The 26,112-nt window shown below is 38.6% G+C and overlaps 1 protein-coding gene across 14 annotated transcripts in view; it reads right to left on the bottom strand.

Annotated features, from left to right (window-relative positions):
* The window catches only part of ARID1B (AT-rich interaction domain 1B), a 347,348-nt gene that overhangs the window by 272,118 nt on the left and 49,118 nt on the right, over nucleotides 1-26,112 (bottom strand). Inside the window, exon 1 of one of the 14 annotated variants that reach the window (XM_080998328.1) lies at nucleotides 21,502-21,608. The exons of 11 other annotated variants lie outside the window; for them this stretch is intronic. The gene's annotated coding sequence lies outside the window, so the exon portion shown is untranslated. Of the gene's footprint in view, nucleotides 1-15,577; nucleotides 15,603-19,591; nucleotides 19,748-21,501; nucleotides 21,609-26,112 lie in introns of those variants that run through there. 2 more of the 14 variants (XM_080998329.1, XM_080998330.1) reach the window with 2 other exon arrangements.

Here is a 26,112-nt window from a genome sequence, read left to right as displayed (position 1 = left end):
TAAGTCTTACTGATTTCTGAAATACAAGTGTTTAACATTTGTAGCTTTTATACCACCACTAACATGCACGCGGTATGGTTAACTAGCAGTTAAGGAAGTTATAAAAGATAAGAAGACTTCCTTTAAAAAAGGAAGAAAGCTTGCATAAATGGGGGAAAGGGGGAAGTGATTCAGTCATCAAGACAGTAAAAGGTGTGAAAAGTTTAGGAAGATATCAGAGCAACTGAGTAAGCCTTTGTATACTCTCTGCTAAAGATGTCAGGACAGATACCAGGCCTCAATCATTTATTTTTTGGAGGATATACAGATAATTAATTTTAAATGTGATATTAACTTAATCTAGAAATGAGATATTCAGATTTGTGTGTGATGTCATATTACTCAGGAGGGTGAAAATCCTATTAGTGAAGAGTTCCAAAACAGCTCTCAAACTGGATAAAAGGACAATAAAATGAGAATGGGAATCAGTATAAATAAATGTAAAATGATGCACACTGAAGAAATATATTCCAGCCTCATATATACGCTGAGGAGATACCAATTGTCAGTGGCTTTCCATAAGAGAGATTTTTCGGTTGTAGTGGATAACTCAATGAAAAGACTAATTCAACATGTGGCGGCAGCAAAAAGGCAAATTCTGTGTTAGAGATAGTTAGTTAAGGGTCTTATGCATGTTTCAATACTGTAAAGTATGCAATAGCTTCCCCTGTTCCATTTTCACTTTCCCACCCCCACCCCCAATAGCAGATTGGCCAATAGTTATATTTAAAATAAATGCAAACATTAGTTTCAGTAAACCCACTCTTACCCCTTAAGTCTGGTCATAGGTTGCAAAATTTATTGTGTATGGTAAAACTTCATCATATACACAGTTTGTAAGATGTAATCACCTTTATCACATGTGAATAACCTCTGGATAACCACATGCAGTCCTCCACTTCCAAGCCAGAAGACAGAGAAAGGAAGAATAAATGGATGATGAATGAATGAAGGGTACAGAGGTTTGGGGGAGAGAAAAAAATAGATGGTGGAAGGGAGGACAGAGGCAGAGGAGTGTCTGACCCACTTTGTTCTGACCACCACTCTGTTGTTCGTGACTACTTTCTGTCAAGGAAATGTGAACCTAAAAGGTTGTTCAGCCCCTGACCTCTAAGATTTGAATTATTTAACTAAATCCACGACTTAATTATTAGATGCATTTGTAATAAAATATGCATAAATATGCAAGTACTGTTTAGACACATACAAAATGAAATGTTCAAGATATGACAACTACATAATGTGAAATGTTGCCAAATCAACGTAAATGTTGTATTTGCAGACTATTCAGCTGTGCAACAAACACAATATACTAGTATCATTTTTGCAGATATCTGTAATGTGGAACAGCAGTTTCATTTTTGTGTCATCATATTTTTGATGTACTGAGATTTTGAATAAGTTCGCTAGTCTTCACAGTGAGAGCCAAATAAATAAGTCTACTACAACAAAGCAGTCAATCATTTCTAAGAAAATGTAATCTCCCCTTCCATGAAAACACAACACGATTTCATTGTCATGAATTGATAAAAACTGTCTGCCACAAACACTAGATGTCATTATAAACTGTTTCCTTTTCTGATGGAAATAAACCTAATACATGTTCATGTGCGCAAACACAAATATATCTATGTTTAAAATATGGCTGATTCCAGTTGAGCTTAAAAATTGAGCTTCCTCTTTAGAATATATAATTAATTCTATCCTGCACTTTTGATCCTCCCAAAACTGATATGCAACCAGGAAGAATTGTTCTGATACACAGTAATGTTTACTCTTTTCTTTACCCAATAGTCTGAAGCTTGTAAAGTTACTTTGAACTGCAACCTTCAATACGGCAGACTCTCATATATACCGGTAAATCAACTCTCTTCATATGAACCAACCTAGACCCTGCAATCATCATCTGAGGCCCTTCTTCAGTGCCTCCTCCACAAGAGGTCTAGAGGGTGGAAACACAAGAATGGACCTTTTCTGCAGTGGCTCCCTGCTTGTGGATCGTTCTCCCCAGGGAACCTGGCATCTTCACTACATATCTTTAGGCGCCAGACAAAAACATTCCTCTTCTCCAGGCCTTTGGCTAATTGAAAAATCTATGGCCTTTTAAACGGGGGGGGGGGGGATTGTTTTTGTTTGTTACTATGCTATGTATTTTTGTGTTTTTATCTTGTAAACCGCCCTGTGGTCTTTTGGCAAAGGGCAGTACAGAAAATTAATTAATTAATGACAACCAATCAATAGTTATTAACAAATACCCTGTCTTGCAATTAAAAAAATGATCAAGGTGGCTTACAAATCTTCAGTTAAAACAGCTTAAACAAATTGTACTTAATGAGAAATGGAAGCCTTCTCTCCATTGGAGGGGAAGCTTTTTAATAGCATGGTTAAGGAAAGAGGAGTGGGTGGCTCATTTAAGAAAAAAATAAATCAGATAAAATGCCTTTGCAGTGGGGGCAGTCCCTGCAAATGCCATTATTATTATTATTATTATTATTATTATTATTAACAACTTGCATACTGAATATTCCACCTGTAGCTCCAATTCTACTAAGACCAGAAGGCTGGTGCTCTGCTTCCTATTCCCTCTAAAAGGGTGACACTGGTAAAGGGCCTGAGGTACAGCCTTCTCAGCCAATGCCCCTTAGGCAAAAAAAGGAACATATATTCCACCAGGTTTTTATTAAACAATAATAATGATTATTCAGTGTTATTCTGACTGTTGCTATTTATGTCTGGTTTGGTTTTATTCTGTGGGTTTAGAACTGCTAATTATTCCCCTTTTTTAGCTGGTCTGGGCTTCTAAATGGAAATAAGAAGTGAGGTTAACAGTTTATGAATAAATAAAATAAACTGCAAATAAACTGCAATTTTATTTATCTTTCAATAGTTTTGTTTGTTTTCTCTCTCTATCCCCACTGCATGCACTTTTTTAACTGAGGTGGTCTAGAGAAGACATTAAGAGACTGAGCTATAAATCAGGAAGTTCTCAGTTTGAATTTTGACTCTGCTTGAACATATTGCTGGCATCTCCCCATCTGCCTCATGTAATCTGATTTGCATTGTAAAAATAACAAGGTAGTGTACAAAATAAAGCCAATGCACTTAAAGAACAGATATCCCACACAGTCAGTACTGTACTAAGAATCAGTGCCTGGGGATGTCCGTATGAACAGGTAATAAAATAATAGTGATCTGCATTACAATATTGTTGTAAGGATTGCAACAAGATACTGAATGTGACATACGGTACTTTCAACATTTGAAAGCTCTGTATTATTCAGCTATTTGTCTATCTCACTTCAACAGTTATTATTAATAGGATCTTATTTAATATTACCAATATCTATATAGTACTCTGTCTTCATTTTCTTAAAATAATGTGAACAGAAAAAATGACACTATATCTAATAAAGCAGCTACCTAATATTAGACTATTTATTCTCTTTAAAAGCTATATCTAGCCCCACAGGTACTACTTCAATAAAAGTAATCTATAAATCTATTTTTATTCTCTTCAGAAAACAGCAATTAAGGCCCAATAAAGAGCATTTCCTGAGGATGAATGACAAATTGCCCTTATTTACTTACAGTCTTTGGTTATCAAGTCCTCCCAGATGTTTATTGAATCTAATAAAGTTACCTGTATCTTCATTATTACTACATTAAAAACATTTCTCCTTAGAAACTGAATGCTTTTCTGGGTCAAAATAAGATTTGGGTATAGATTTAAATCTCTGAAAATCAAAAAACCTGGAGGAATGATCTTATGTGTTTTCTAATGTATATTTAATTTTCTTCAACGGAATCTTAAAAAACACTCTCAATTAAGAGGCTTAGTTGGGAGGCTATAACTATTTTTGAGAGGGGAAAAGGTTTGCAATTAATCCAGGAATTAATACATACTTCCACTCCCACTCCCCTTACTGATGGGAAGTAAACTATTGATTCTCCTGTCTGGATTTTGTTCTGGAACTTGATCTGGCACTTCTGATATTTTCTACACAGATAATGGTAGAAGCAGCAGGTATCAATCAGTTGAGAAGGAATATGGCAGCACTAAACTCTGCTGCTTCCAGTAATACAGTGTTAACCTCGGGTTACAGATGCTTCAGGTTACAGACTTCGCTAACCCAGAAATATTGCTTCAGGTTAAGAACTTTGCTTCAGGATGAGAACAAAAATTGGGCTCCGGAGGTGCGGCAGCAGCAGGAGGCCCCATTAGCTAAAGCGGTGCTTCAGGTTAAGAACAGTTTCAGGTTAAGAACGGACCTCCAGAACGAATTAAGTTCTTAACCGGAGGTACCACTGTACAGACATCTATGCAGCTATGAACATGGGAAGCTGACTTATAATCAGTCAGACCATTGGTCTACCTAGCTCAGAATTGTCCACACTGATTGGCAATGGCTCTCTAGGGCAGCAGACCTGCCTGAAGCAGCAGACATTCCCAGAATAGATCTGTTCAGGTAGGCAAACACAAAACAGGGAAGTTTGTATATGAAAACAACACACATTGTAAGCTTGAAAGTAGAAAGCTGGAGATGGGCGGGAGGACTTTCTCTTTTTTGAACCCTAACTCTCTTTCCATCCTGCAAGTCCCTTTGCCAGAAATCACTTCATTGCTCTACACACAGAATTCAAATGTCGGGACAGAGGGGACCATAAACGCATTTGATGCAAAAGATGAATGCACACTGAACTTTTTAAAAATGTGACAAATAACCGTGGGGCTTTGTTCACTTACAAAGCAACAATGTAATGAATTTAAATTATCTAGTTTGAGGACTAGCAATATAAACATAGTATATGTGGGGAAAACAGTGTCTACTTTTTGTTTAGTAACTTGGTAAAATTATAAATATTCTTTTCATCCATGCGTCTATGTAGCACAGGGCCCTCCCCATTCAGCATGTTGCTCATCTTGCTTGTGGTTCTTCTTTTTAATACATGCATTGGCTAAGCACTTGGAATATGCACTTGCACTCAAAATAAAAGGTTTCATTCTCAATTACAGCCAGTGTTGAACTATCTTATAAGTGTACACAAAAATTAACACTCAAGTGTATAATTGTAGTTTTATGCTCAACTGGCCAATTATGCACTTTAAAGCACGTTCAAAGGAGCCATTGAGGGCATTCAATACCTCAGATCCATAAAGTCTACAGAGTACCTTCTAACAAGACAGCTGCATAAAGAGGAATATTCCAAGCTATAAAACAAACAAAATGCTAAAGTTTCATTCAAACAAACATGAAACTGAAGGAAAGGAGATTTCATAATGCTAGCAAATAAGGAACTAGATCTGCAGGAGTTTGTGAGAAGTCTCTTTAACAATAACAAAACTATAATAATAATAATAATAATAATAATAATACAGTAGTAATAATAATAATAATAATAATAATAATAATAATAATTTATTTATACCCCGCCCATCTGGCTGAGTTTCCCTAGCCACACTGGGCGGCTCCCAATCAAGTGTTAAAAACAGTACAGCGTTAAATATTAAAAACTTCCCTGAACAGGGCTGCCTTAAGATGTCTTCTGAATGTCAGGTAGTTGTTTATTGTTTTGACATCTGATGGGAGGGCGTTCCACAGGGTAAGCCCCACTACCGAGAAGGCCCTCTGCCTGGTTCCCTGTAGCCTCACTTCTCGCAATGAGGGAACCGCCAGGCCCTCAGCGCTGGATCTCAGTGTCCGGGCAGAACGATGGGGGGGTTGTTGTTGTTGTTATTATACCCCGCCCATCTGGCTGGGTTTCCCCAGCCACTCTGGGCGGCTTATAGCACATAAAAATGGTAAAACATTAGACATTAGAAAATTCCCGATGCAGGGTGGCCTTCAGATGACTTTCACCCCAGCACCTAAAAAGCTAAGGTACAATATATATTTCCTGTGCATAAAGGGCTCCTTCTGTGAATAGAATGCACTGCCTTGGCTAACCCACAATTTCTCCAAATATTTATAGAGGTCATCATCATCATTTAGAAGCACTATTACCTCCAACATTAGCAACATACCAGACCTTTCAAATTACCTCTTTTCTATAATTTATGCAGTCTTCCTAAACACCGGAAACACAGCGAGACAGTGTCAATATGTTTTAGAAGTGATACCTTGAAAGATACTACATTTTCACAGGATGAAAATACCACTTAAAGAACTCCCCCCCTAGGAAAACCTTCTCCATACCAGCTGATCTATGTTGGGGTTCTGAGAAAAGATTCAGACAACTTAAAGATGCCATTATGTCACTAAATCTGGGCATGAGGCCTGAAGGTAGTGGGATCAGGGAGCTCACGGAACTTCAATGAATTGGCTGTGCCAATGCGCCCACAAAGTCCTGACCTTGCTGCCATCCTGCCCCATGCTAGCAAGGAGTAGTAATGCTGCTGTGAGGATGACAGTAACAGGTCACACTGCCCTACCACACCAACCACTACTGGTCACTTTTGAAGATTAGCAGAAAAGTAATGAAGGAGCCAACCTGTCCAACAAGGAACCTGGGTACAGCAACCCCGACCACCAAATCAGCCAATCTCAGCCCGCCTCTAGCTGCCCAAATCCCATGTTCTTCACTGGGAAAGTCTTCAAGACCTGTGCCACATGTGAGAACAGGTGATCTGCTAGGAAAGTGTCCAAGTCCTGTAAAATCTGTTTCCAACCAATTGCATTGCCTTAACTTGGGTGACCAGACTGAAACTTGGCACCGTCCAGCATGGATCCTTGCCATCAATGACCACTGCCTGTTTGCTCTTGTGCTTGTCCTGACCCCACTCCTGGTGAACTCTGCCCAGCCAATACAGGACAGCTTGTGCCTGACATTTTCCACAACCAAATCATGCAATATACAAATTTATCCCTCAGAATATGACAATATCCAATATTATATACAGTGGTACCTCAGGTTACAAACATTTCGTGTTACAGAATCCGCTAACCCGGAAGTAGTACCTCAGGTTAAGAACTTTACCTCAGGATGAGAACAGAAATCATGCGGCAGCGGGAGGCCCTATTAGCTAAAATGGAACCTCAGGTTAAGAACGGTTTCAGGTTAAGAACAGACCTCCAGAACGAATTAAGTTCGTAACCAGAGGTACTACTGTACTATGAAGATCTTGCTCATAGTTTTCTTTCTTTCTGAAGTGTTACACTTGGAGCTTAGTGTCAGGTTGCAGTCAGACATCTGGATAAACCATGGCTGGTCAAGACAGGAAAAAAACATAGTATGCCTCAGGCTTACCTGCTGCCCCCACCTCTGCGACCATGAGTAAAAATTTATGTTAACTGTAGCTTCTCATTTTGTCCAAGGCTCAGTAAACTGTGATTAATTAAACTGTCTTGTTTGAAACAAGCCAACCTCAAACTACAGTTTAAGGTTCAGACATAACACACTCAACTGTGGTCAATGAAAAATGGAAGTAAAAGCGTCTGATCTCCTCCACGAAGCTGCACCAGAGAAAATGGAACTGGGTGAGATCAAGCTTCACTGTGGCTCATTTCAACAACAATATACAGTGCTCTTTTCCACTATGGAGGTAAATATGAATGATTTATCATGTAAGAGTTTTTCGATATTTAAAAATTAATTTTTACTATTTTTTGTGAAGGCAGTTTATGAAGGATGTGGGGAACAGTTCACTCCTTCACTGACTTGTATGTATATGAGTAATTTCGTATGTTCCACTGTCACTTTGTCAAGTGATGGGAAGTCAATGGAGATATATGCACACATAGACCGTTTCCAGACCATATGTTAGATATTTTCCGTACAAGGAAAAGCAACAATCATAGCAGCCAACTCCTAGGAGCCAAGGTCCCTTCAGCCGCCCCAGTAAAATATTTGAGCCCCCCCCCCCCCCAGTTGGTGGGCACAGCCATTCAAATGGTGTGCCCATATTTTATTCAACCTGACACCCCTGGCAACAATTAAGATTCCCTGTGGTTTATTCACAGTCTTCAAAACTGTTCTGATTGCTTCCATGTCCTATCATAAATATTTGCTTATTTTTCAAAAGAAATAAAAAGTGCACACAGGTTTCATCCATTGCCCTCAGCTAAAGATTCTTACACACAGAATTGGTCTGTAGGCCATAGGTGTGCAGAAGAATATCCTCCACTGAACAGATGGTTAAGCACTGCCAGCTTTATCAGCTTTTGGAGAAATCAGAAGGTACACATGTAATATCAAGCTCCTTTCCACCCCAAAAACAAACAGAACTCTCATATACCAAACAGTGCCTGCCATCTCATTCAGTGTCAAAGCACCCCACATATACCACAGGTGTTATTAAATTTGTATGAACACAGAAAGATTGGAAGTTGTCCTAAACCAGGTCAGACGGTTGATCTATTTTGCCTAGTATTGTCTATGCTAATAGGCAGATCTTTCCCACAACCTGCTACCTGGAGATGCTGCATTTTGAACCTGTGACCTTCTGTATACAAATATATGCTCCACCCTAGAGCTATGGTCCTTCTCCAAAGATTCAGCATCATATACACAGTGCTTGACCACTAGATCTGTATGCGTAGCCTTAACGTTGTACCCTTGGGCAGTAGACTTGGTCATACATGTTTGTCAATACAGCTTCATTAATTTTAACAGTTCAGGTGCCTCTCTGAATATTAATCACGTTTTATTTTCTCTAAGAATCACAAAATGTGAGTAATTGCAATGAGCAACGTTCTGTCATATTTCACATAATGAACACAACTGTATTAGAGAGAGAGAGAGAGAGAGAGAGAGAGAGAGAGAGAGAGAGAGAGTTATATTATGTACACACAAAATCAAATGACACATACTAATGGTTAATTAAGCTACTACCTATTACGATGACAGCATTTACACAACTCAGCAGAAAACAGGAGAATGTCCATTGGTATTCTTAAATAACAGAGGGAAGGAAGAAACAGAGAAACAGTTCTGTAGGAATCGCTATCTAATTTGGAGGAAACCACTTACCCAGCTACCCTTTTGGCCAGAAGTTTAACAGCAATCTATTATTATGAGGAACGTAAGAGGAAGGGAGTGATTCAATCAGCTCCTATATAACTCCAGCTGCCAAACTGGATGCGCCAAAGAGGAGTGTTAGGGAATTTTATAAAGATAACCTCTGCTGAGACTGCAATGTCAGCTTTGCAACCTTCTGGCTGGGACATGTGTTGTGAATGCTGAGCCAGTGATGCTAAAAAGAATAAAAGCATAAAAAATAATCGGGCCAAATTTCTGAACCAACCATGCAACCTCATTCTATGCATATTTACTTGAAAATCTGAGTTTTGTAAAACTTATTTGCAAGAAAACATGCAAAAGATTGCAGTTCAGCTTATCAGAGACAAACAAAAGCTAAATCTGCAAAATAAACCTGTGTGACTAGGATATTTATCGATAAGCTGAAGTTGCCTCAAACTACCACAATCTCAGAAAGCATTTAAGGCACACTGTAGTATAGCAATGTTGAGAAATGTTCTCTTGTTGAAACATTTTATGCAGAATATATTCCTTAGTTTGGCATTTTGTACATGGTGTGCTTTTCAGTTCTAAAATCATCTTAAATCTCTCTCCTCCAGAGGCCAATTCTTGAAGTAGTGGCCTGCACACTTTTCTTAATAAAGGCAAGGTAGGTTTTGCGCAGGAAAGAACTGAACGATGCACTCATTTTTAGCTGCTTGGATGTGGCCATCTTTATATGGTTTCTGTTATTACTACATGTATTTTTACTGATAAGGACAATTATCTGTAGTTCAGTCAAACCAAGTTCAAAAACATGATCACTGCACTTGACTGTTGTTGTTCATTGGGCTGAATGTAGCTAAAGCACAAAATGTGAACCTTTGGTTGTGATCCTTTTACAGTGGTGCCCCGCAAGACGAATGCCTCGCAAGACGGAAAACCCGCTAGACGAAAGGGTTTTCCGTTTTTGAGTTGCTTCGCAGGACGAATTTCCCTATGGGCTTGCTTCGCAAGACGAAAATGTCTTGCGAGTCTTGAGATTTTTTTTCCGCTTTCCCCCCCCTTTATCTAATCCGCTAAGCCTTTAATAGCCTTTAATAGCCTTTTAGCAGCTAATCCGCTAAGCCTTTAAGCCTTTAATAGCCGCTAAACCGCTAATAGCGCTAATCCGTTAAGCCGCTAATAGGGTTGCTTCGCAAGACGAAAAAACCGCTAGACGAAGACTCTCGCGGAACGGATTAATTTCGTCTTGCGAGGCACCACTGTATTATGTGTGGGGAACCTCCAGGTGTTCTCATACTACAATTCTCATTATCTCTGGCCAATGACCATACTTGCTAAGGCTAACTGGAATTTTAGTTCACCAACATCTGGAGGACCAAGGGTCCCCCCACACCTACTTAATATAATTATGCATGCACAAAGTTTAGAACAGTGAGTGAAGCTCAGACAGGCCCTAGGACTTATTCTCACATCCCCATAATCTAAAATGTAACCTGCCCTACTCTTTCCCAGCCCTTGAATTTGTAGCAGAAAAAGCAAAGTCATTAGGCACGAGAAGAGCAGGCTAGTTAGCGTTGGGCTAATCCTTGCCATCCGTGGGGCCCAAAATCTTTGTTAAGAGATCTGACTGCAATCAAGTATGCTCATAGCAATGCACAGATTTGCACCAATGCTGTTAAGAGCAAAAGTATAACAACAGAGGAATTATTTTTATAAGCAATGACCCAACATAAAAACCTTTTTGTTCACCCTCTGTTACCTGTATTAAATTTTGAAGAAGTTTAGAACACCCCCAGAAAAATATTTGGAATACACTCTCCCAGCTGCAATGCTCACCACAGTGGCACTCACTTGAGGGTCATTGCACACTTGACTTATTTTTTAAAATTGATATGCTGATTAACTACAATCATCTCTAAGCAGCATACAAGTAATAAAACACAGAAAAGTTAAAATTAAAATGCCTGTTGGAATAAAAAAGTCAGCAGTTGGTGCTGGAGGTTTGGTGTTGGCTAGAAATGTGGAAGATTTTGGGGGAGAGGAAGAAGTAAATGGCCAAGGAAGGGTTAAGCCAGGCACAGGCAAACTCAGCCATCCAGATGTTTTGGGACTACAACTCCCATCATCCCTGACCACTGGTCCTGTTAGCTAGGGATGATGGGAGTTGTAGTCCCAAAACATCTGGAGGGCTGAGTTTGCCTATGCCTGGGTTAAGCACTCAGTTCCCTTCTCTAAGGCACCTTACCATTGAAGGCATTCCACATGCGGAAGATACCATCTCAGCTTTAATACAAATGGCTGCTATATAAAGTGTCTGCACCACAGACTTCAGATTTACTATTTAACATGGTATTAAGGTATATTTTTGTATGAAAAATGGAAATTAAACCTGCTTATAGCAAGGAGATAAAACAATCACATATATTCATCAACATTACTGAAGTAGGCAAGAGAAACAAGTTCTTTCCTGTTCTTTTTATGAGACACGTATACGGTTTTCTTGCTATTTATGTAAGAACGAGTGTCAGAAGACATCGAAATTCTCGCCTGTGTGCTCTTAGCAACTTTTTTTTTTACGCTGTCAGTCAATCCTGTGCTATCAAGTGCGAAAGTAGAACATGCAGTTATGATTAGAAAGCATCAAGTGTTCAACTGTGCTAACAGTTCCTTCTTGATTTATCCTTATTCTCTTATGTGAGTATTCTGACACTCTTGAGGGATAAATTTTATCTATAATATTCTGTCAAATGAATGGCAAGTGAGAAAAGCATCAATTAATTTATCACTGCTAACCGGGAAAGTAAAATAAACACTTTATTTGTGTAGAACCAGATTTTTCTTACACATGTGAGGAAGAAGCAAAAGCCATTATATAAAAGAACGTATCAGAATTTTACTAATTTACAATAAAAACAGGAGATGCAAGCAATAAGGCAAAATGTACATGAAAGAATGAGGTTGTTACTTCCACGTATGCTCAGTTCATCTATTTTGACAGGTGTTACCTAGGAAAGACTTCAAAGAATATTATATGTCCCAACTTTTGCACATATCATGGATTATTTGGGGAATGAGACGGAGGAGAAGAACTTCCTTCTTGAAAGGCTGCCTCTTTCCCTACAGATCTCCTTGGGTGTTAAAATGGGCAGTATTGGTTGTTCCACCACTCTTAGAAGTTCAGGAGAGGGCATTCCCTTTGGCAGGCCCTAAGTTGTGAAGCTCCCTTCCTACGGATGTGCATCTGCCATCTTCATTTCACAGCTGTCAGCAAATGCTGAAGGCACACCTCTTTACCCTGGGCTTTAGACACCAAAGATATGAGTACCAAAGATATGAGTTTTTAGGGTGCACGTTATTTTGGTGTTTGCAAGTTGCTTTAAACTGGTTTTATCATTGTGTTTTAATTGTTGCAACCCACCCTGGAACCTTAGAGTGAAGTGGGGGGGGGGAGGAGGAGGAGAATATAGACTTCTAAAATTGAAAAATCTGGATAACACAGAATTTTTATTGCTTTGCTTAGGAAAATATGCTGTTTTCATGTTACCTACATGTCTCTTTTTCTAAAGTGTGCTTTTTAAAATAATAAGTCTAAACTGCCTTTCTACTCAATATGCAAAGTAGGGTAATTTTAAAACACCAATAAAAAAATTAAGTAACAATAACAGTCATACGAAACACTACAGAAATTAAAATTTCACGTCTTTAGGCTGCAAATCTAATACTCAAACTCAATAGGTTGAAATGCTATAGGATTTGGCCAAGCCCCACTAATCCAGCATATTGCTCAGCCAAACAGAGCAGCTAGACCAGGGTGGATCCATGGACCACACAAGGGATTAGCATACTTAAGGCACATGTCTTACTCTACAGTCGTAACCATTTGCACCAGTATAAAGCAAACATGGATTGAACATCAGATTCACCATTCTTGGGATATGGTCCACATATGTAAGCCATATGCAAATTATTATGCCTTATCATAAAAGCTTATTTTGTCTGTGTCACTTTGCTATACTTGCCATTAGAGTATATTTTCCCAAATGTACCTATTTGGCTTGTGTAATTAACAAATGCTTGCTTGTCACCAATTAGTATATATCCACATTTGAAACTCTAAATCTAATTCTGGGGAAACAGGGAGTTTTGCGATGTTGAACAAGATATGCACCTGTGCCAGTTAACTGAGAAACAGTCATTTATCTATAAGTAATAAAACATTCCCTTTGAAGTTGATCGTGAAGTCACATTTTAAAATTTTGTGTTCACTACATGCTCTTTCTACTATGAACTTACTTATATGCATGACCATTTGGCAAGAAAGCTGCTCTTTGATTCTGTGACCATTTGGGGCTATTAGTTATACGGTATACCACTAGTAATGTGAAATGTCTTACCATAAGCCCTGCTTTGTCAACTAAGTTTATTTGTTTTCCATGTTCTTGTTTCCCATAGCCTCTTAATTGTGAATTTTCAGGGCAAACTTGTCCAGTACTATTGGCCCCTCTTTTTTGGTTGTAAACTGATGTTACCAAACGTATGGTATGGCTGATCCTGCAAGAGCTATGCTCAGGGTACTATGGGAATTGTGATCTCACATTACAATTGGTGTTTTACAAATTATAATAGGACTCAGTCATTGCCCAGTTCTAAGCTAGTATACAAACGGTGATAATAGGGGTGTAGGTTAAAGGAGTCTCTGAATTTACAAGCGATGAGGTCGTGTGTGACCATGCATATGTGCGGCACCAGGAAATAAAGAATTACGTAGATTCAAACCAGGAGATGGCACAAGAAAGCTGGATAGTTCTTGTGGCTCACAAGGAGACAACCACCCACCCTGGAGCCCAAAAGAGGACTTTAGTGAAGGCAGAGAAAACCCTTAAAAAGCCAGAGGTACAACGGGGCTTTGTTTAGGCTGCTCAGTCTCTGGTGTGCATAGTAGCGCAACAGCAACTGCTGCTTTTCCACAGCCTTTGACTCTAGTTGAAGAATTTGCTGTGTGTAAAGAGAGCTGGAGAGCAGGAAAAAATGGGTCTTTAGAGGCTTTTAGAGGGTGCTCCCCACTTACGCATGGAACGTAACTCCTGCATAAGTGAGAGTACACATGCACTAATCTTTTTCATTCTGGAAGCATAAGTGATACCAATGAATTAATAAAAAGTAGCATTATTCTCTCTCTTTTAGCACACACATGCACATACACACAACGTTCACATTTTCATCTAACAGACATTGAAAAGCGTAGAACCTGTATAACAGCCCTGCTATTCTTCACATCCATTTTAATACAGTGGTACGGAGCACTGACAGAGGAAAATACTGTGCATCACAAAAGTCACTTTTGTTCATGATTGGTGATAGAAGACTGTCTTAGCACAATCATATTTTTGTAGCCATCAAATCACTCAGACAACTGATATTCATATTTTATAAGCAGAGAGCAAAAACATTAAAAAGAAAGAAGGTATATATAAGGGAAAGTGAGTCGTTGCACTTCTGACAAGGCTTAAATCCCAGGAAGCCAGTGTCTGTGAGCCAAGAAAAGGCAATATAATATTTAGGCACATCTAGGAAAATGCTTGTAAATTCTACTGGTCCAATGAACAGAGACACAGTTTTCATAATTTTATCATTGTACTCCATGGCTGACTGATTGTCAGACCAATGCCAAAGCACAAGTTCCCATTTGAGTGACATATGGATTCAACCAACCAGAGAGATGTTAGAACATTAAATACCACAAACAGACAGGACAAGAATACCAAATTAGCACTCCTGTAACCATATACGCTAGTAAAGACCTAGGGTTATTCTCTAAATTCTCAAGCCCTTCGCAACATAATAAATGCTACCTTCTCTAGAAAAAACAGCTTCACACTTCATAAAACTGAAATACATTCTGAGAAACAAAATCTCAGAAGGAATGCTTGGAGAGAAAGACCTTAAGAAGGTGAAAGTGTGGTTTCCAGAATACTGAAATGCACATATTTAGGAGGTAGGGAATTCAATGTAGCTTTCAGCTCTAGCACATGGAAGGAATATATTTTACCTTCATGAAAAGCCATTCCTGAGAATAAAATATTTTAAGTGTAATGTAAACATTTTAGGCAGTTAAATCTAAAACATGTACAGTATTCCATTTGTTATCCAACATGTTACAGCAGTCTTGATGAAAGGGGAGGAAAGAATTCTTAACATTTCATTTTAACTAGCAACTTCCTAAAGAACATTTAGCTATTTCAGCTTTTTTGCACGTCTGCCGATAGAGTAAGAAAAACTAAAAATGTGTGAATGCTCAGACTTTTGACGTTTCTGAAGCATTAATATGCCTTTTAAAAAAAACAACAACCTGGATGCATCATGTCATAAAATGCAGGTCCCAGTTCTGTTGTTAAAATTCATAATCAGTTATTTTATAAAAAGTCAAGCCCAATAAATTATTTAGAAATATATAAACATAAGCTGCTTCTATCCACATTGTGTGAAGCGTTAAAATACTGACAAGAAATGCCCAATTTAAAGGACAAAATTCAGAAATAATATTAATCAACAACAAAAAGCCCTAAACAGCTTGGACCTCAGGTATCTGAAGGAATGGCTTGCCCTGTATCAGCCTGCTCAGCTTCTTACATCTGCAATGAGACCCTTATTGTTGCATCACCACCCAGGCAAGTTCCTTGAGTAGTGACATCATATGGGCCCTTGTCTATGGTGGTGCCTTGATTATGGAATGCGGAAACATTAATTACATTTTGGCACCAGGTTGAACTTAACTGCTATCCCATAAACACCTGGGCAGGAAGCAAATTGGTAGGCTAGAAGTATGACCTGCTCTTATTTAATTTGGGTTGTTATTTTAATTGTTGTTTTAAATAATTGCCAAATTATGTTGTAACCGTTCCATGGATCAAGTGATGAAGGGCAGGTTAAAAATTCACACAGTAAATAAGCAAGCAAGCCTAATATGCCAACAAGAAATAAATAGAAATCTGTCAGCAGTCCTCATCCCGGTTTCAGGGAATCAATATAGCAGTTAGAATGTATTGTGAAGGCAAGGGCAGCATAAAAAGCAAAGCAGTGCTCTATATAACTGCCTAGCATACTTGCTCATGCACTGTCAGATTTTTCACTTGAATATATTCAAATAGGTAACCTGGGATGCACTGACTAACTGTACCGAATCTTACATAAACAAACATCTAATAAAAGGAAACATTTCTAGAGCACAAAGGTTATGCATTCAACACACTTCCAGTGTACTCCTGATGGAATTTTGTTACCAAATTTTTCTGCTGCAAGCAGCAATAATACTTTAAGAATAGCAAATGCATCAAGGATAGTCTGTCCAGTTGACTTTTAAGAAATATATTCTTCTATTTCTTCTTGTAGGGCCTGCCCTCTCTCCTTCTGTAATCTTCATAGAACTCTAACCCGATGGTTGCCATTAATTTGATTCTGAATTGATTCATTGATTCTAGAATGTATTTTAATTAATTGTGCGGTTTTATGTACACTGTGCTATTTTTACCTGTTGTTAGCCGCTCTGAGGGTGGGATACAAATTATTATTATTATTATTATTATTATTATTATACTACACACAGCTTCCCTACTCTAGATGTCTCTGCAGACACATGTTGTTGGCTGTACTATACAATGCCATTTTGTTTTCCTTCCTGTCCCAATATTTCCTTTTTCTTTTTCACTGTATTAAAACAGTAAAGAAAGGCATGTTAAGAAAAAGATGCATTCCTTTCTGTACAATTTTAATACAAATTCTCTTATCACATTTAGCTTGAATTTCCTACTGGGAGAAAAGACAATAGGGAAGCAAAACATATAGCCCACAATCTAGTGCTGTTTAATGCACCACAGACCCACTGAAATCCTGGGGTGGGTGGGTGGGTGTAACTCTTGATAGGTTTCCCCAGAATGCAGTGCTGCAGCTGGGCATGGACCTCGGGACTCAAGTCTAGGGCCCTCGAAATTATCACCCAGAGAGCAGCAGATGTGAGGGCAGTGGCGAACAAGCCTAACACCGGGCTCTACATGGCTAATGCTGATGACCACAGCATTCTTTCTTCTTATTCTGGAAAACATTTTACAGCCTAGGACCAGCCAAGTTTTCGCTTCCAAAATTCACTACTGTTTCCCGCAACAACATGGTACTTTTCCCCGAGTTAATGGGTTTACCACCAGTGCAGCAGAAGCAAACCTCACTTTATTCTTGTAGTCATGGGAGTGATGAATTTAAAATGTGGAACTACACATTTTCAGAGCGTGCCTTATTTAAATCAGGGTTGACAATTTTTATTTTATTTTTTACTTTTTTGCTCTAAGATATCAGGAGTGCAGGCAAAGTTGTAAAGCGTACAATAACAGGAGGGAGGGAGAAACTAAATATTAATTGCATGTTTCGTAATAGAAGTTGCATGCATGGCTAACTAAATGGCACCCCTCCCCAGAAATCTATCTGAAGTTACCTAGCTGTACCAATGTCATAATATATAAAAATTAGGGGAGTCTCCTTGGGAAGGTTACCAGAAAGATTTAGGTTCTCTCACTTTTGCCCTAAAGAGTCATTGCTGGTCAGAGTAGACAATATGCGGCTAGATGAACAAATAGTTTAACCATAGTGTAATGTTTGCTTCCTAAGCAATCATCTAGCCATTTATGTACTCAGCACATTTGCTTATAGTAATGGCATTACCTTCTTAACCTACTGAAATGTCACTAAATATTATTTTAATTCTTAACAAGCAAAGAAACAAATAAATATTGAGGTTAACTTGCTCCTGAATGTCTAAAAATAATACTAAAGTAGATGTTTTGCAAGATCATTAACTGCAGATTTATTATCACTTAATAAAAATTAACTATGCCGCCTAAAGCATGCTAAAAGGATCAGGCTAAAAATAAAAAAGAGTAAAAGTTATCTTTACTAATTTCATATAAACACAACCAGAAATTATTTTTTAAAAAAGCTGCTAAGATCATGTTATTTTTGTAAACTGCAGAGGTTTTCTTAAAAGCAAGTGGTATATGTCATGAAATTTTGTTAAAGAAACAAATAAATCAGTGTGGTCCACTGAGCAAGTATTTTATAGCAGATGGGCTGGTGGACTTGCACCTGGGAGATCGTCACTCTGTCATCAACAGGTACCCACAAAGTCTGGCTTGGCAAAACTGCAATCCATTATTCATGGTCACCACCAACCCTTCCCCACCAGCAAATATGTGCCTGCAAATAATTTGGTGGTTGGATAAGCTGGCTGCCAATTCCGCACTAAGCTTCGGGGGAGGGGAGGGGCGGGGGGGGGAGAGCAGGAGACTGTCCTGCTCCTGTGTTCTGCAAAAGGCCAGCATAAAGGCAGATGCTATACTTTCCTTGATCAAATAATTCTCTGCAGTTGAGTGTAGAGGCTTCAGAGAAGAAAGGAATTGAGCTGACATAGTGAAAGCACACACCGTTATCTGTAAGTTGTAGGCAACTCTGGGGACGGGTTGTTGCATTGCAAATCTGGGACAGGGGCAGTTAGCAGAAGGACAGTTGCCCCTTGTGACTGGGATTTACAGACTCATGATGGTGAAGCTCACGAGAGGGCCATGGGCTGGGCACTCTCTCTCAGCTACTTCACAAGATTGTTGCGATGACAAAGACAGAATAACTCCTTATGACCCTGACCAGCAATGCAGCTAGGTAATTGTTGACCACTGACTTGATGGTCTCACAAGAGTCCCAATCAGACTCCCATGTGTATTGCTTCTGTTGTGAAGCACAAAGATAACATTTATCTTCCTCCTCCTGCAAACACACTCGCTGGTCATTCCATGTGTTACAACTGGAATATATTCCAAAAAGGGCAAACAAACAAAAAACAGTTTGCCAGACTGATAACAAAATAATTAATACTCTCAGCCTATGTATTTTGCATTTTAAATTCACATGATTCATAGTACCAGCATGACTGCAGGAATAAAATGAAATTTGCTTTCCCTGGAAACAAGCACCTCTTTGTTTTAAAAATATAAAAAAAGATAATAAATGTTTAATGTAAAAATAATGAAGTGTGCATCTGTAACCATATACATGCATGGCTGACCAACCCAACTATATATATTTTTAATGGGAGGAGAATCCCAGCTTGGTCATGCCAGCTGAACAAGAGGCCTGCTTACCACTATATTTATTTGCCCATTTGGTTTGTTGCTGCATGGGTGGTTATTCCTTCCACCAGCACGGAGCTGTGAGACCCTTCATTCCAGCCTAAGCCAAAAGGCTGGCTCTGATCTAAGAGGGAACCCTCATTGATACATCTTTGATTCCAGCTTCAGTAAGCAAACAAAGTTTTCCCTGAGAATTACAAGATGGCGGCAAGGTTATATATGTCGAGTTACATCAAACCAAGCCATCCCATTTGTGCAGGGACTTCCAGTTAAGTAACAGAACCTATCCTCCCTCTCCTCCCACCACATGCCCCCAAATCTGTTCTGGGGGTGCATGGGAAAATGAAAGGAAGGGGCATTTCCATTGCTCAGATAGGACGGCTTTTCCGGATACAGCCTATTGAGAATAGCCATTGTGAACACACCTCACACAGTCATGAGGAAGTTACTGCTTCTTTTTTGTCAAGTCTAGTCCAACTGCATTTCATTTAGTCAGTAAGAAAGTTCTCTATGACGGTAGTTCAGTATGAGCCATTTACGCAGAAGAAGGGAAGTTTCAGTTACCAGAATGGAGGACAGACGCTGAAAATGCAGAATGTAGAGAAAGTTAATGATGGTCTATTCACCTGTTTCAGGAACACTTGGTTAGATGACAGTCACTGATTATTACCGCAGGGCTGGGATTTTTAAGGCAAGTACTCTACATAAATGCCTATTTCAATGGGTTCTAATTATCATAATGAATGGCTGGATATACCTTCAGATTGAGCTTTTAAAAAACAATTATCAAATTCCACTAATTTCCTTGTACTACAAATTGCTATTATACCATTACAAGGAGAACCCAAATCTTTAACATTACTAAATATAAGGCACTGAGATCTAAGGTAGAGTTCTCAGACTATGTAAAATCCCCCCCCCCCTTCTTACTTTGCTGAGCATTTTACAGCTATGTTAATGGTTCCCCCTTCCTTGCATAGCCTATTTCCCAATACTTGGAGCAAGCGTTCCCAATTGTTTAATCATGGCTGAACAATTGAAAGAACCATCACACTTCCCTTGCAAAGCATGAATTAACTATCATTACCTCCACTGCACTCAAGTGTAATACTCATACTAAAGTTTATCACAATTAAGGCTTTTAGAAAAGGTGCAACCGGTTTTTATAATGTAGTCTTCGGGATATCACTTTCAGCTGCTGACTGACAAGAGTTGATGGATAGATATAGATATATATATATATATACACACACCCCGTATATATCCCTCTAGAAAAACGTGATATAATAGCTCAGTTCATAAGTAAGAAACATATTGTAACTGCAGCCAATCAACAGTGTGTGCTTTCCCTCCTTCACTTAGCAAATACTTGAAAAGAAATACAAAAACAAAAGATTCATAAAAATACACCACTTTTTAACATTAGATTTTAAAACATTTGCTGCCTCCATCTGTCTTTTCCAAACAGAAAGATTGCATGTCAGTGAGTCATGATTTCATCACTATTTCATGTAATGCACTGAAACCGCAGCAGGGCAGGGGGGGAATATTAACAATTTGAAGAAGCTTTATGCAATACTTTCTAGTATTGTATATGACAAAAGCTTTTCTGGTAATAATACTATGTTAAAAGAAGCATCCAAAACAACAGCTTCCAAGTTTTAGTGCATAGCCTCAAACACTTCACTGCTGTATGACTTAACCCCCCCCCCCCATAATAAACTGGAATTATATTCAGATTGGTTATCTGCAATGGCTGTTAAAGGACTAGAAAAAGGAATTTTCTGTTTAACTGAACATAGGCAGCAATGAAAAATATCGCATTTAAACTAAACACATGTACAGTTAACACACCTTTTAAAAAATGTTTTAAAGCACAGCTTTTAAAAAAGGGCAGAAAACTAATGGCATGCTGAGATCAAAAAATACTGCAATACTTTTCAAGGACAACCTCAAGGTAATACTCAATGACAGTTTTTAGAGCATATTTTGTCTAGCTGTATAATGCTAGTTCATTGGTCAGGTGTTAGTACACATTACTCATAACTGTCCTTGGACTTCCTATTCATAAACATGAAAATGTATTTTAAAAATGGAAATACGTTGTGAAATCACAACTCAATCACATTTCATATAAGTTATTAAGAGAGATGTCTTTTTCATTTGTTCTGTCTGACCTGACTAAAAGTGCTTCCAGGTCAGACGTGGGTCTTTGCCAGGACAACATCCAGACATTGGCCCTGTCCGTGTGGTTCTATAGTTGCTCTTATGCTGGCCAGTCCCTCTAGTGTCCTGCCTAATTACTACTGCTGCACTCATCTGCCAAATTTCTTACCTGCTATCACAGTGGCAGGCACACCAGCTAGGGGAGGCCAATGTACTTGGGGGCCCTTCAAAGTTCTTAAGGAGATAGCTGTGCCCCCTCAATAATGAGTGGTAACATTGTGTGTGATGTCACACAACATCGTGTGTGATACTAAAGTGACACTAAATGATGCTAAGCCTATATCACACCCCTGCTGGGAGTTTTCCTCTAAACTAAAGTAGTCCCGCCATGTTTACCACTTCTTAATAAAGAAGAAGATACTTGCATCTTCTGAATAATTTTAGCTGCTCTTTTCTATACCTTCTCCATGTTTATGACATCCTTTTTGAGATGGTGCAACTTAGAACAATACAAAAGATGCTAAATGTGGGTGTACTATAGTGTTTAAAAGGGGGAAGGAACTGGCATTATGATGCTTGCTTTTTATTTCAATCTCCAATTTTTAATCATGACAACACACTGAGCTAATGCAGTCAGTGAGTCATCAAGAATTACTAATACCTATTTCAAACGTAGAAGCATGAGCTTGGATTAAAACCTACACTTGTTAGGTGCCACAAGACTAGAAGCTAGCCTGGCACACTAAACAATAGTTCCCTACTTCCTATGTAACCAAGAGAAAAATAGACACTTCGGCCAGGAAACAGATACTGCTAACTGAAATCCTTTTGCACTTGGGAATCTGGCAATCAAGAAGATTTCACCCTTCTCAATTTCAGAATGTACAGGAAAGAGGACAGCTTTTGGGAAAAAATCAGAAATGCTAGCATCCAAAAGTATACTGCTTATTATTTTCATGCTACTAATTCATACCTCTTCTATTAATAAAATTAACAGCACCAATATCAGGATAAAGCAAACGGAAGAGGCACTGAGCACTGAGCAGGAAAACTCATTTTTCCAGCTCAGAACTATAGTCAGACCATCAATTTATCTTACTATCTTTTTATTGGCATAAATCCTACTTTCTAATGGCTGCCTTTTTCCTGCCTGTGAAAAATTATTGGGCAGTTTACACTAACTGCTTTCTGTCATGTTTCATTTCCAAACACCATCTTTTGTCAGTTTATTCCAATCAACTCCAAAATAGACCATTAATGTGAATAAAGAAGATCTGTCTTCCAACATCATTAATGAGATGATTCAAAGAGTAACTCCATCTCCACTACTCCCTGCCCTAAAATATAAACACCTCACATTTTGCAACTGATTCCCAAAATCTTGAGATATGCACGCACATCTGCCTAAAAAAAAAAATTAAACCATGCACATAAATATGCTGAATCTTTTTATAGTTATACATATTCACTGGATTTTATACTCTGAACCATGAAGGGGAAAATGGTAGGATCAGAATTTCTCGGGGGGGGGGGGAGGAATGGGACAGAAAGAAACCTCAGTAGGTGATAAGAAAGGAGTTAACTATGGTGAGCTCAACGCATTTCAAGTATGAAACCCTTCTTCAAGGTCAGCTCTCACAAGAACATATGAAGCTGCTTGCTGGATCAGATCAAACACCCATCTACTCTGTCATCCTGTTCCCACAGTGGCCAATCAGATGTCTCTGGGAAGCCGGCAAGCAGAACATGAGGGCAACAGAATTCTCTCTACTCGTGTTCCTCTGCAACTAGTATTTAGAGGCATGCTGCCTCTGATACTGGGTGCGGTACATAGCCATCATGACTAGTAGTCATTAATAGCCCTATTCTCTACACACACACACACACACACACACACACACATTTTCAACAGAGTGGTGCCTTTTGCTGTCTCGTAGATGCACTATGAACTAAAACAACTTCTTTCCAAAGGCAGTCTAACTCAATTAGTTCACATACAGAGGTCTTCAAATTTCAAAAATAAAGCAAATGACCAGCTTTAAATTTTTGATATTAGACCATTTTAGCTAAAATTTCAAAAGCCACAAAATAAAACAGCTGCAGCTTACATTTGCCTTGGTTCAGAGAGAAGACATTCGGTATCTACGTTTCAGAAGCATGTCCTGACTTAGGTAATAGCTAAGGAACAAAAACTCAAGAGAGATTTATGTGTGGCAATTTATATGTGGTAGAACCGGTGATGAATCATTCCTGCAGTTGCAACACTCTTCAGAGATGTTCTGAATGCCACCAAAAGAAACCACAATACAGCGTGACCAGGCCCTTCTGAGGTAAGGACAGGTGATCCTTCCAGAGCTTGCTTCAGAGGTGTTCCAAGCACTTTTGTAGTACCAAATGACAGATATGAGTGTGCCATTCTCGAGCTTAGGGCATGGGATCTCACAAAGCATTTTGAGGGTGCTGCAAGAGTTGAGTGCGACATTAAGTACAAGACCTGGCCCCTACCTGAACTTGGGAAGGGGGAGGTCAGGATCATGGCAATTACAAATATTCGCTGGTTACCAAGGCTTAGCAAAATTTGTGGATCCTGTATCATATACCAAGATCCTAATATATTTTCACTCATTTTAAAGATTTGTAACCAGAACCATATGTTGTTGTTTTTTCTAATCAGTATTGCAGGAAATTGAATCCATATATCTTGATTGTGGATCAGACAACTTCCAATCCCATGCAAAATCAACCTTTGCAGCTGTGAACATTTCAGGTGGTTTTGTTCACTTTGGGCTTTGCTTTAACAGCATTTTAAGGGAATCATGAACATAAAGTGGAACATAAATGCTCACTAAATAGGTTTTAGGATCTTGAAAGGAAAATGTTCTCCTAACTTTTAAAATATATAATGCTGCTAAGATTGTAACTGCCTGCTCACTGCCTGAAGAAAGTAGTGAATATCTTAACTACGTATTCTCTAAAATAATTAATGGCTACTAGTCACGATGGCCATGTTGTATCTCAAGGGCTCTGAATACCAGTTGCTAGGAATCACTAGTGGGGAGAGTGCTGTTATACTCAGGTCCTGCTTGCAGGCTTCCCATAGGCATCTGGTTGGTTACTGTGGTAAATGAAGGCTGGATTAGATGGGTCTTTGTCTGGATCCAACAGGGCTTTTCCTAAGTTCTTATAATAATTCAGGTATAGTACAACATGGCTCCTGGGCATTAAGAACACACAATACAAGTCACTGGCTATTAATGGAACCAAGTAATTGTTATAATTAAATCTACAGCATGATTTAGCTTTAATATGTTTCTTTGTGGTCACTCTTGGAAAGTACACTGCTAACCAAAAAACTTTTAAAAGAATTTATTGTTAGCAGGCAGAAAAGCCAGGATATATGTGTAAACAAAGAAATGAAACTGTCCAGTTTACACTGGATTCTGCCCTTAAGTTTATGAACCTAAACACGTTTTCTTAAAATTAAGCTCCACTGAAAATGGGACATATCCAAATGAATATGCTAAGGACATGGCCAGTTTTTGAAAGGTTAGTGTTTCTCCTATAACCTACCCCCTAAATTATCAATTTTGCAAGCATGAGTCAATTCCCTTGTTTCCTTAGGGGTTGAAAAATTATTGATTGGTTGATTGTCAAGAGTGTGCACTCAAATACCAGTCCATAGTTCTCAGTTAAAGAACAATCAGAATTCTTTTCTTAAAAATTCTGAAGAGGAGAGGGAGAGTGGTTACATGAAAAGTTTAAATTACATGTAAATATTTGGACATTAAAATCATGATGCTCTGCTGCTGCCTTTACTGTGCAATACTACAGGCAGCAAAATTATGTCAAAAACAGATCTCCCATGTAGCTCAACTGGTAGAGCATGAGACAGACTCTTAATCTCAGGACCATGGATTTGAACCCCACGTTGGGCAAAAGATCCCTGCATTGCAGAGGGTTGAACCACATGACCAGTTATGGTCCCTTCCAACTCTATGATTCTATGAACAATATCTGTATTCTCCCCCAAAATTGTGTGATAAGGATTTTCTCATGGTTAAACTACTGATCCTACACTCTGAATACTAACCAATTCATACAATATATCTCTAGGGTTTTTTATTGCCATCAAATAACAACCCAGTTCTGTAACATCACTACTAAAGCTTTTTTTTCTTTTTTTTTTCTTTTTGCTATAGGGTTTCCCCCCATTAACGCTACTAGTTACCTAACTTTAATAAGCACAAATCTTTCCTTTCATAAAAGACAATTTGGTGTAAATGACAAAAATAAACATCATTTAAAACTTGCTTCCTCAGTATATCTTTTTTTAAAAAAATCATTTCTATTGATTTTCCAATAAAAACAGCCAATCAACATGTCCACATCATAATCCAATTAAAAACAAAAAACTAAAATAAAAAAGACCAAAATGAAATTATTACTTTTTCCGGGCTCCCCATAGTCTGGACCTCTGAAGCATATCTTTCTCAATATATCTTCAAGAGGTGAAAATATTCTCAGTCTATGAGTACCCTAGACAAGGATCATTCCATCATGATCCAGGGACCAGATGACTCGAGTTGTGACTTGACATAATTATTGGAGGAAGGGGCATGTAAACAATGCTCCCTTGCAGGTCATCTCCACTTACTTGAATGAACTCCAACTAAGATGGGTTATTTCTAGGTCAGTCTGAGGTAACACAGCTGCACCAATGTTATCACTGGCAGACCCAGAAATAAATCAGGAATTCTCACGCAGACTTCATTTACTACTT

The sequence above is a fragment of the Podarcis pityusensis genome (genome assembly GCF_964106645.2).
Source record: "Podarcis pityusensis genome assembly, chromosome: 3".
Classification (NCBI taxonomy): Eukaryota; Metazoa; Chordata; class Lepidosauria; order Squamata; family Lacertidae; genus Podarcis; species Podarcis pityusensis.
The sequence above is the reverse complement of the archived record's forward strand: the minus strand, read 5'-3'. Positions and strand labels throughout refer to the sequence as shown.